Source organism: Elephantulus edwardii, unplaced genomic scaffold (assembly GCF_000299155.1).
Source record: "Elephantulus edwardii isolate Elephantulus edwardi_28Jun2011 unplaced genomic scaffold, EleEdw1.0 scaffold00284, whole genome shotgun sequence".
Taxonomy (NCBI): Eukaryota; Metazoa; Chordata; class Mammalia; order Macroscelidea; family Macroscelididae; genus Elephantulus; species Elephantulus edwardii.
The window spans coordinates 2,360,188-2,371,871 of record NW_006400034.1 but is presented as its reverse complement, the minus strand read 5'-3'; the positions used below and the strand labels follow the sequence as shown (position 1 = coordinate 2,371,871).

Below are 11,684 nucleotides of genomic sequence, written 5' to 3'. Positions count from 1 at the left end.
CTGGCACAGGATAGAGCAGGGTTTAGGGCTGTTGTACATAGGGTCGCTATGAGTCGCAAACGACTCGACGGCACATAACAACAACAACATTAGGTCAGAAAATTAGTCATATACCTATGTTCTTAAAAAAGCACAAGCAAAATTAAAATACATTGTTTTCCAGGATTTTTCTTATTCCTTCACACCCTTCCACTCACCTCCACTATCCCAGTGATCTCCCCTCCCCACTCCTGCTCTGTTCCCTTCTTTTGCCCCCTTCTCCCTTCCCCTTTTGGACATTTCTTCAAAGATTGCTCCATTATCCTCCTATTTTCACAGTAATGGTCGTTTTCCATATGGATCCTTGTGCGACTGAGTTATTTCACTCAGCGTAACACTCTTTAGTCTTTCACATGTTATATTTCATAAAATCATTGTTCCTCAGTGCTGCATAGTATCCCATTGTGTGAGTGTATAACCAAATGTATTGAATGTGAATATTGTTTTCTTACTCTGATCTACTTCTTTTCAATAATTTCCCAGCAATGGAAGGGCTGAGTAAATGAGTATCAACAGTGTTAAGGGTTTTGGTTTATGGCTTTTATACAAAGGGTCAGAGTGCCTTTCTCAAGGACTTTTCACAAAGAACGCGTCTATCTGTTTGCTTAAAAATAACTCCTTGTCTTTGGCACCAGCCTGGCTGCATAGACAAGGGAAGGGAAGGGACACCCAAATAAACTGGGCATGACAAAAGAGGTGTCCCAATCAAGGATGTGGAGACCTGCATTGTGGTTTTTCATATGCCAAAGGAAACACGTCGTTATTCTGGCAGAGTTATCTGGCACACAGAGCAGTCAGCCAAAGTGATGTCCTCATGCCACTGAAACGTCCTGAGGGAGAGCGACTAGGTTGACCACTCCAGTGTCTGCACTGCCCTCTGGTGGACAGGGACGCAGACACAGTGAAGAATTTATTAGCTGTTCATTAATTAGCCTTTGCCTCCAGGAAGAAATTCAACACTCAACACTAGAGAAGCCTTTTGCACTATTGTCCTTCTCGGATTTCAAGACAGGCAGAAAGCTAGGTTAACAATCTAGTCAAAATAACACACCACAAAACCAAGGAGGTTAAAAGCCAATTCCCTGTTCTCCCCTCATACGTTCTCTGTAGTTACATAGAGACGTAACAATCCCTTAACAAGTCACTCAATCTGTACAATACTGTATATACGGAAAAAAGGAATTGAAGTTGTCAATTTTTTCATTCTAGTTGGATGTACAAACACTCTTCATAGAAGCAGAAATCAAGAAATCAAATGATACAGTTCACTAAGCAAAGATGAGTGACAAAAGTCACTCCAACCAACCAACCAACCAACCAACCAACCAATCAACCATTTTTAACTTCCTCATGATCGTACGACAGCTGGGCGATGAAAACAAGAGGGCGCTGGAACTGACCCGTTTGTTTGCATTGTATGAATGTGCAGGGTTTTCTGTGGCGAGTGGCACTGCTCGCCCCAAAGGCCCTGCCTCTCAGTTCGAATCCACCAACGACTCCTCAGAGGAAAGGTGGGCAGTCTCCTCCTGTGTGTGGTTTACAGTCTCAGGAGGCCAGTGGAGACCCAGCTCTGACTTGGTTCTGACTTGATGCAATGAGAGAGAGAAGCCAGAAGAGCAAAGAGATTACTTTTAGAAGAAATACAACTAGAATGTCCCCAAAAAGTCAGGATGGTAGGATGCTCACTTCATGTGGCAAATCCTCAGGAAAAGGCCAGTTGCTAGGAAAGGACTTCCCATCTGCTAGAATAGAGGGTCTCCATAAATGAGAGAAAACTCTCATTGCTGTAGACTTGGAACAGACTTCTAGCTGGCTTTCCACTGTTTCTGCGGCTGTAAGTTACACACAACTCCCTACAGAGCAAGTTTGCTCACAAATGATGCTTTAACGAGACCTTGTTATGTACCATCAAGTTGTAACCAACTCATGACTGGCCCTCCAGAAGGTTTTCAGAGGCTGGAAATCACACAGGAGGAGATTGCCCACCTTTCTCCCTTGGAGCAGCTGGTGGATTTGAACTGCCTGTCTGTGGGTTAGCAGGGCAACTCTTTACCCACTAGGCCACCAGAGCTTCCTCTTAATGACACAGAGAGACACACTAGCTAAACAATAGGCTCTCAATGAAGAAGGAGCAAGAAGGACCAGGCAATATTTCATATTGTTATGTGAACAGTCACTGTGACTCAGAACTGAGTTGACAGAGATTGACAACAGCAACTACCAACTAGCCCATGACATGGGGAACTTTGAAAGTGATGATTCTTTTTTATTATTATTAATTTTAATGAACATTTACGGAGACTTTGGATTTCCCTTCATTTATTATTGTATTTTTCTCCCTGCCCACTCCTCCCCCCAAATTCGCTCTTCTCTTTGAAAAGTAAAAGAAAAATTCCTTCATTGTTATACAATCCCTCCCCCCCCCCCAGTGCACTCCACTGTGCAGCCTTTATTCTGGACTAAAAAAAAAAAAGCGATGATTCCCCCCCAGGATGAGGACTGGACCCCTGAAGGCAGCACATACCAATTCCTGGGTGTGGTAGCTCATCACTAATTCCTCTAAACCTCTGTTTGTCCTAAACTGTTAATTCCCCCTCATAAAAAGGGCAATTGATGCATAATAAAGTGGACTGTGGACTTGGGGGTGGGGGGAGGGAATTGTACAACAATGAAAGAATTTTTTATTTCAAAGAGAAGAGCAAACTGGGGGAGAGGTAAGCAAAGGAGGAAAATGTGCTACAATAAGTGGGGGGGACATTAAATGGGAAGAGTATGCTGTAAAAAAATATGCGTTGCTATACATTGTTATAACAATGAAAGAATTTTTCTTTTACTTTTCAAAGATAAGAGTGAATTGGGGGGAGGGAGGGGTGGGCAGGGAGAAAAGTGCAACAATGAATGAATGGAAATCTTCAGTCTCTGTAAACTTTCATTAAAATTAATAATAATTTAAAAAATTCAAAAAAATAAAAAAATATATGTTGTATTTAAAAAGGACAATTGACCATTAAAATTGGTTGAACCCATGCATGACATAATCCTCAGAAAAATGTAGACAGTCCGCTTGGGGAAACGGATGCTCCCTTTGACTTTCACAGAAGAGACCACTTCTGCTTCCCACTGGGAACGCGGGCAGCCCGTTGAGCAGAACGCGGAAGGTTCGGTAAAGGAGTGTTTCTGAGGTAAGTCTCGTGAAGTGGATGATAAGCCCTGTAGATATAACAGACCACCACACAATGCAGTGACTAAGAAAACACCGCATTTTCTCTCCTTCACGATTCTGTGGTTTTGCTGGGCTCAGCTGGACATTACTGCCTCATGGGTCAGCAGCTATGCTGGACTGGAATGTTCCAGATGTCTCATTGGCATATCCAGTGGCTGCGTGAGGATGGGCTGGGCGGAGCTGGGCCTGGAAGAGCTGGGCCTTCCGCTCCAAGACAGGCAGTCTTCAGAATGAGCTCTGTCCCTACCTGTGGCTTTGAGAATGTGTAGGTAAGGTGGCCTAGGCGCACACGGCTCAGGCTCCCTCTGGCTGGGGGAACTCTGGTGCTGTCGTCGTCATAGAGAGCTGTACTGTTAACCCGAAGGCGGCGTCTCTCTGTCTGTTCGAATCCACTAGTGTCTCTGTAGAGAGAAGGATGGGCGATCTCTTCTCCTGAGATTTACAGTCTCCAAAACCCCGCTATCAATCAGTTCTACCTCAATAGCAATGAGCTTGAGTTTAGTGTAAAAAAATTTTAAAGGCTTTTCTCATATTTAGCAAATAAAGGCAGCTGTGGTAAAGAGTTTGTTGTGATCAGGGGCTGATTCAATTCTTTCTTTTTTTATTAATTTTAATGAACGTTTACAGAGACTTAGGGTTTCCAGTCATTCATTGTTGCACTTGTCTCCCTGTGATTCAATTCTTTCAAAATGAGTGCAAATGTCAGTAACATTCAAGGGTCACTAACTAGGGAGCTCTGGTGGCCTAAGGTCAGAGAGATCAGTGCTGCTGAGCCAAAAGCAACTCCCATCTGGAGGTTCGAGTCCACCGTTGAGGATTTGGATTTGCGGGAGAAAAGAGGCTTTGAGGATCCGTTGAGGATTCGACTCTGAGGGAGAAAGATGGGCAGTCTTCTCCTCTGGTGGGATTTACAGCCTCCGAAATCCCAGGGAGGGTCAGCCATGAGGCTGCTCCAACTTGCCAGGAATGAAGTTAGTGGGCTGAGGAGCTGTCTGTAAGTCAGATATTCTTAACCCTGCACTGGGTTTCGGAGGCCGTGAATTGCAGGAGAGGCAAGTGCCGCCTTTCTCCCTCAGAGCTGCTGGCAGATTGCAATTGCCAGAGAGAGACAGTCTTAAGGTCTGCAGTACAGTTGCCTGCAGAGGAGGTCTCCAGAGCTCCGTACCCACGGACTGCGGGGAGTCACGGGGTCTGCCCCATCCCTCTGCCCTCTGCCCACGAGCTCTCTCCGGTGGAGGAGCCGGAGAGCCAACTGCAGGTTAACAGAAGCCTTTGGTTTCACACTCACTCACTCACTCACTGCATCCAGTCAGGACCCTCCATAGCTGACCCTCCAGTAGGAGGAGGTTGCCCATCCTTCTCCCACAGAACCCTGCTGGGTTTGGAACACCAGGGAGGTTCCACCTTTAGGTTATTAGCTCCCTAGGAACTACGCCCCCAGAGCTCCCTCACCTTTGGCCTAGCTTCTAAAATGCCATAACTTCCTGTCTGCCATACTGAATTGGTTCAAAGCACCGGAGCAATCCATAGAGAGGGGAACCTCATAGGGATAGGACTTATGAGCGGCTCACCAACTACAAAAGGTAACAGAAAACCAGCGTGAGGTTGAAGGGGAAACAAAAGCATGAATAATGGAGCACTGCAGATAAAGTACAAGAGAACACATTAAGTGAAACGGAGGTCGCATTCAGACTTGGCTGGAGTGCACAAAGAGCAGACCCAGCAAGTCAGCGGTTCGAATCCACCAGCAGCAATGAAGGAGAAAGACAGGCAATCTCCTCCCGTACAAGTTGCAGCCTCTGAAAACCCACAAGAGGGTTTGCTATGAGTCTGTTCTGACTTATGGGCAATAATTGAGTGACTCTTCTTAAACTTAACTGTACCATAGAAACTAGTAGGACTAGCAAATACCAGCCCTGTTGGAGATCAGATTGTTTCCTGTGGAAAAAAGAGACCACTAGTTGGCAGCATCTCATCAGGGAGCAGGTGAGGTCAGAACTTCGTTTCAAGTGGGCCCCTTCATATAGAAGAGAGAAAACCCTTGCTTACAATTGGATAAAGATCACAATGCAACAGCCCAGGATGGAAAGGAGGTGAAAGCAAGGGATTCATAGAACCTGGGGACATAATTATCTGTTGACACTTCTCACTGAAGAGGTGATGAACCTTTTCGAAACTCCTGCAATGAACAATGAAGGCAACTACCTGGATGTGAGTCTCCGGTAATGACCTAAGGAAAAGCAATACTGTATCAAAGTGGAGGACAGGTGTGTGCAGTACAGTTTAGTTCTCAAAACTTTGTAAAAAGAATGCAGATTTAGGCTCATAATTCTAGACAAATTCTAGAATTTATCTAAATTTGTATTTATATAAATTTAGATAAGTTCTAGAATTTACCCTTAACAGTGCTGACCCTGGAAAGCCCAGGGACTTCTATGTTTAACAGTCTTGATGGGAAATGAATGCTTTGAGCGATGAACACTGCAGGTTTTGCCTAGAAAACAGCCCGGATCTTAGCTGTGCACCCAGCAGGGGGGATACTGTGAAGGCCACAAAAGTCATCCAGACAAGATTAAGATACATGAGCTGTGAGCTCAGATGACACGCGTCGGTTCAGTGACTTGAGTCTAGACTTGTCCCACTCTGTTGTCCTTTCCCAACTTTCTCGTCACTGATAATTCTTGATGTTCTCAAAGCGAAGGTGCAGAGGAAAGGTGTGTCCATTAGCAGATGAGGCAGACGAAGGAGGCAGCCATGGGGAGAGGTGGCACCGGAAAGGCAGGGAGGTCGCAGGGAGGGAGGCTTCCCAGGTGCCTCTGGGAGGCGGCGAAGGGATGTAGAAGATTGTTGGAGGCTGCAGGCTACACCCTGGTGGCGCAGCCGTGAGGGAGCTGTGCTACTAACCCTAAGAAGAGGCCTCCGTGGCGGTTTAAATCCAATCGCCACTACTCCTCCGCCATTACTCCTCCAGAGAAAGAGGAGTCTCCTCCCATGTGACCTATAGCCTCAGAAGAGCTGCTGGAGGGTCAGCTGTAAATTGGTTCTCACAGCAATGAGGGCACTAGAGTCCTTGACCTATGCCAACAGGAACGACTGGGAAGCCTAGTCAGGAATCACTTCATCTTGGACTCAGGATGAGAAAGGCTCCTTGTGAACTCACTGGGACCTTGAGCATTTTTTTAAAATTTTTTTGTGTTTTTATTATTTTTGTGTGCGTGTACCGTCAAATCAGATCTGACTGGTACAGGAGGAGATTGTCCTTCCTTCCCCGGCAGAGCATGTGGTGGATTCGAACCGTGCACCTCTGGGATTGTAGTTGCAGTTTCTTGCCACTAGGCCACCAGAGCTCCCCCAACCTTGAGCATTTTCCCGACCACTTTGAGCCTCCCTGAGAGCAGCGGTGTGGAGCGTGACCCTGAGCTGATGGTTGACAGGTTCAAACCCACCCTCTGCTGGGCAGGGGACAGGCCTCGGACACTAACGGAGGATCACACGTAGACTTGGCAGGTGACAGTCGGCTAGTCTCAGGGACAGGAGGGCCAAGGGGACCCCTGGCTGGTCTGAGCTCATCTCCTGCTGTCTTGGGCCTGTCTGCGGGCCCAAGTAGTGTCTAAGCACTTCTCGAGAGAGCTCTGGTGGCCTAGTGGGTAAGAAGTCACACTAATGAACTCAAAGGCAGGCAGTTTGGCTTCACCAAATGCTCTATGGCAAGAAGAAGGGCAATCTCCTCCCAAGTACTGTGTGTTGTTGTTATGTGCCATCGAGTCATTTGTGACTCATAGCGACACTATGTACATGAGCTCTAAATGCCGTTCTATCCTGTGCCAACCTAGCCATCTCAAAGGCACTTATTCCCACCACTCCAGTCACAGTACCGTGTAGCCTCTGAAAACCTGCTGGAAGGTCTGACGTGACAACCTCCAACAAGAGCAGCGGGTCCTAAAAAAAATAAAAAAAAATAAAAAAAAAAAGAGCAGCGGGTCCTTCTGGAGAAGCTGTGTCCCGCTAGCGCCCAGGTGCAGCCACTCTGCCTCTGTCCTGGTCCAGAATGGGGCCCTTCTAGACCGGCTGCCGAAGAACCACAGGCACCCACAGCCTGGAATGACCTCGCTCGCTTGGAGGACGTGCTTCCAGGCAGGCTCCTGGGGGAAGCAGACAGCCCTCTGACCTCCAGCAAGAAGCCAGCCCTGGCCAGGAGCTGGCTGTGCCCCTGGGGCCAGTTCCTAGCCCAGCCTGAGTGAGCCGCAGGGTGCATGCTGCAATCCTAGGGCTCTATCAGTCAGAGACTGAAAAATGTCATTTCTGCACAGAGCTGTGTCCAGACAGGCCTCAGGCAGTGCTCCTGGCCCAGTCCAAGGTCTGGAATTTCCCTTTGTTTCTCGGGTTCTGAAAAGGGACAGGCTTGGCCTTTTCCTGAGGGCTTGGTGAAGAGGTGGGGCCAGCCTCTTAAGGAGGGGCCTGCTGCTGGCTGACTCAGGGCCTGGGGCTGGTTTCTTTCTGTTTCCAGGCTTTCTTGCCCACAGAACTTAGACCTTCTAGCCATGGAGATGCCGAGGGACAGCCAGGAGTGAAGGAGCAGCCCCCTCCCTGAGTGCTGGCCCTCTGCCTGGCACCCCTGGTGGGCTGGGAGCAGGATGGAGCATTCAGAGATGCCTGGCTTCCAGCGCTACAAGCAGATGCTGGGCTTGCCAGTCCTGGGCTTAATGCCTGCAGGCGGCTGGGGCATCGTATGTGACACAGAGCTGGGCTGGTACTAAGGGGAGACTAGACATAGCAATTCTTCACTGAGGATGTGGATGACTTTGCTCCCAACCACGTGTAAGTGGTGCAGCTTTCCAAGAGTGCAGTGTGGCCCATCTCTGAGTTCCAGATGAGCCCACCTGTACTGACACCTGCGTGACTTCCACCTGTACCCTCCTCTCCTTCCTCTCCAGCACCAGCCACCAAGAGGTCCAGGCCTGCAGCCTGAAGTAGCAGATGGCCACAGCCAGGATGCAGGCACACCACAGCACTTTACTCTGTGCGGGATGCGGAGACTAGACTGCCTTCCACTCGGCCAGCTAGGAGCCTGTGCGGATTCACGTCCACCTCCTGGAGAACAGCCAGACCCTCGAGGCCTGGTACCTGACGGACATACTGTGCTCAGATCTACACACCATCAGTGGCAGGAAGGCAGGCCCGCCTTGGTGCAGGAGGACAAGATAAAACTTAAAAATAAAGAGAAAATCATCTCCTCCTCCACCTGCCCAACGCTGGGAAGCTGGTGGCCAGATAAGAGCAGAGCTAGCTCGCCCAGGACTACATACAGAATGCGGTGGCTTCTATGATGTGCAACCAAAGCCATGCATCTCCCTGAAGAAGAGAGAGTGGGGCATCAGTGACCATTAGCAGGTCAGGGCTGTCCCGTCCGTGCTGCTTCTGACTGCCTGAGTCCCTGGAGCCTCCTGTTCAATGCACGGCAGCCAAAGTGTTCCCTGCCACCCACCGGCACTCTGTGGTCAATGCACACTTGGGTTGCATGAAGCCTGGTGCACAGCCTTCAGTCCCAGGCTCCTGTGCTCCGTGTCAGCTTTAGGAGCGTCCTTCAGGGAGTTGAGGCCACACTGGGCCAGGACCAGGAGCATCTCTGCCAGACTTACTGCACCTAAGCCCGCTCACTGGCACCACATATGTGCCCAGCCAACCACACAGCCCATGCCTCCTACAGGGAGCCGAAGATTGGACCCAGCCCTGCCCCCAGGTCGGCAGCTGCGCCAGATGTGCTGCCTCTCACTCCAGCACGGCCAGACCTCAGTGTGGTTTGCCCGGCCACTTGCTGGTGTGGCCCTCACAGCTGCCCCCCTCTAAGCCTCTGGATGCCATTTTGGGAGGCATCTCTAGCCCTGGCAATCTGAACCTGCTCACTTAGTGCCCAGGCCTGTCCTCCCTATTTCTACACACTTGTGACCTCAACGTCACAGTGTGTCAGCAGTGATTATGAGCTGGGCGTTACCTAGGCCTTCCCCTTTGGAAAAACAAAGAGGATAGATTAGATAGTGTATGGGGTTCCTGAGGGAGCTCTGGTGGCCTGGTGATAAGGAATTGCACTATCAACCCAAAGGCGTGTGGTTTGAATCAAAGGAGAAAGATGGGCAGTCTCCTCCTATGTGATTTCTCTCCTCTGAAAACCCACTGGAGGGTCCGCAAAGAGTCAGTTCCAACTCAATGAGACACACGAACATCATAGTGATGTGATGAGCATTGCATAGTGATGTAACGCGTGTGAGCACATTTCAAAGGCTCTTCCTGCTTTTCTTGGCTGGTTTACTGAGTTTGGAGGGCCTCGATCTGGTGTTTGTAGAGAGTTCAGGATATTTTATACTATAATAGGATCCACTCTCGGCACCAGTAGCCAGGAAATTAAAAGACATATTGCGATGGAAAGTCTGCTATTAGGGACCTCTCCAAAGTACTGAAGAGCAATGGTGTCTCTCTGGAGACTAAGGTGCGTCTGATACAGGCCATGGTCTTCGCAATCACTTGTTATGCATCCGAGAATTAGACAATGACCAAGGAGGATAGAAGGAGAATTGATGCCTTTGAGCTCTGGTGCTGGAGAAGAGTATTGAGAATACCATGGGCTGCTAGGAAAACAAACAGATTTGTCCTGGAAAGGGTTAAACCGGGTGGCTCCTTGGAGGCAAGGATTCTGAGGCTCCATCTAACATACTTTGGACATGTGAGGAGAGACCGGTCCTTGGAGAAGGACATCATGCTTGGGAGGGTGGAGGGACAGCGCAGGAGAGGAAGGCCCTCTATGAGGTGGATTGATTCAGTGACTGGGATAATTGGGATGGGAGTGTCAGAGACGGTGCAATTGACACAGGACAGAGCGGAGTTTAGGGCTGTTGTACATAGGGTCGCTATGAGTCGCAAGCGACTCGACGGCACATAACAACAAGAAGAACATATGTTTACCTGATCACACTTGGGAAGATGGAAGGGTGGCAAAAGAGCGGAAGACCCTCGACTAGGTGGGCTGACATGGTGACTGTGGCAATGGCCTTGAACGTGTCAGAGAGTGGGAGGATGGCACGGGACAGGGCAGTGTTCACATCAGTTGTTCATAGGGTCGTTATGAGTTGTCCTCAACTTGACTGCACCTAACAACAATAATATGTTTACCACAATAAATCAATGAACAAATGTGACAGCCACATTGTTAATAATAAAGATTTTTGTTTCTTGTTTTGACTCATTATGACACCATGTTGCCTGGCCCTTTGCCGTCTTCTTGATTACCGGTACATTCAATTCCATGTCCATGACCATGGTATGTTCCAAATGCCTTCCAACCCAGGTGCTAAGATCCCAGCACTGCCTAGAATAGAGTTCTGCTGTGATCCATAAGGTTTTCATTGGCAAATGTTAATCCACTGGGGCCTATCGAGTGTGAATGACCTTGTTGGTATTTGAAAGACCAGTAATATAACTTTCAGCATCCTAAGCAAGTCACTACAAGACAACTAATAGGTGGTGAAAGGAAAGCTTTAGTGTCACCCCATTCCTTCCACCACCTACAGATGAAGACACCCGACCATGGGATTGGCCCCACTTAGCTCACAGCACCAACCTAGATGGCAACTGCACTTCTTCAAGCCCTCTCAGAAAACCTGGTTCAAGCTCAAAACTCAACACCTCCCATCCAACACCCTTTCTCCAAGAAACCCCACGTATAATCCTCCGCGAGGATCTATTTCAATTTCTTTTGCAAAGAGCAAATAAACCAAACTTTGTTTCAACATTGGTATTACTTCTTGTGAGTTTTCACATGGGAAAATCAATAGTTTAATCAGCATTGATCCCAGTATTTATCATGTTAGAATGTCATTGGTTTCTGGTCCCCCTTCTCCGTCCCATTTTGAGCATTTATACAGATTTCAATCAATTATACTCCTATTTTCACAATACTGGTTCATGATGCATATGAATGAGCATATGTAAAGAAATAAAATTTGTTTTTTAAAAAACTAATTCATTTCTTTATTTGGGTAATTGTAAAATCCATGACCTTGACCTGTTTTCCCAGAATCAGTACCACTGTTCCCAAAGAGTCATCAATCTATGCTTGGCCCTAAAACAGAATTTGGCCTACTTGGAGATTAGGAAATAAATTGGATACAATCAATTAGGAAATATATTGGAAAAGATCGATATTTGTTCCTACTCCAAAGAAAGGTGACCCAACAGAGTGTGGAAATTATCGAACAATATAATTAATATCACATGCAAGCAAGATTCCGCTGAAAATTATCCAAAAACGTTTGGAACAATATGTCAACAGAGAATCCAGATGTGCAGGCTGTATTTAGAAGAGGTCATGATACTAGGAATATTATAACTAATGTTATGGGAATCCCAGAACATTTAATTGTGCTAATAC

General features: G+C 47.7%; 1 pseudogene; it reads right to left on the bottom strand.

The window, feature by feature from the left end:
* The window catches only part of LOC102874295, a 24,859-nt pseudogene extending 22,272 nt beyond the window's left edge, over nt 1-2,587 (bottom strand).
* Nucleotides 2,588-11,684: the final 9,097 nt, after the last annotated feature.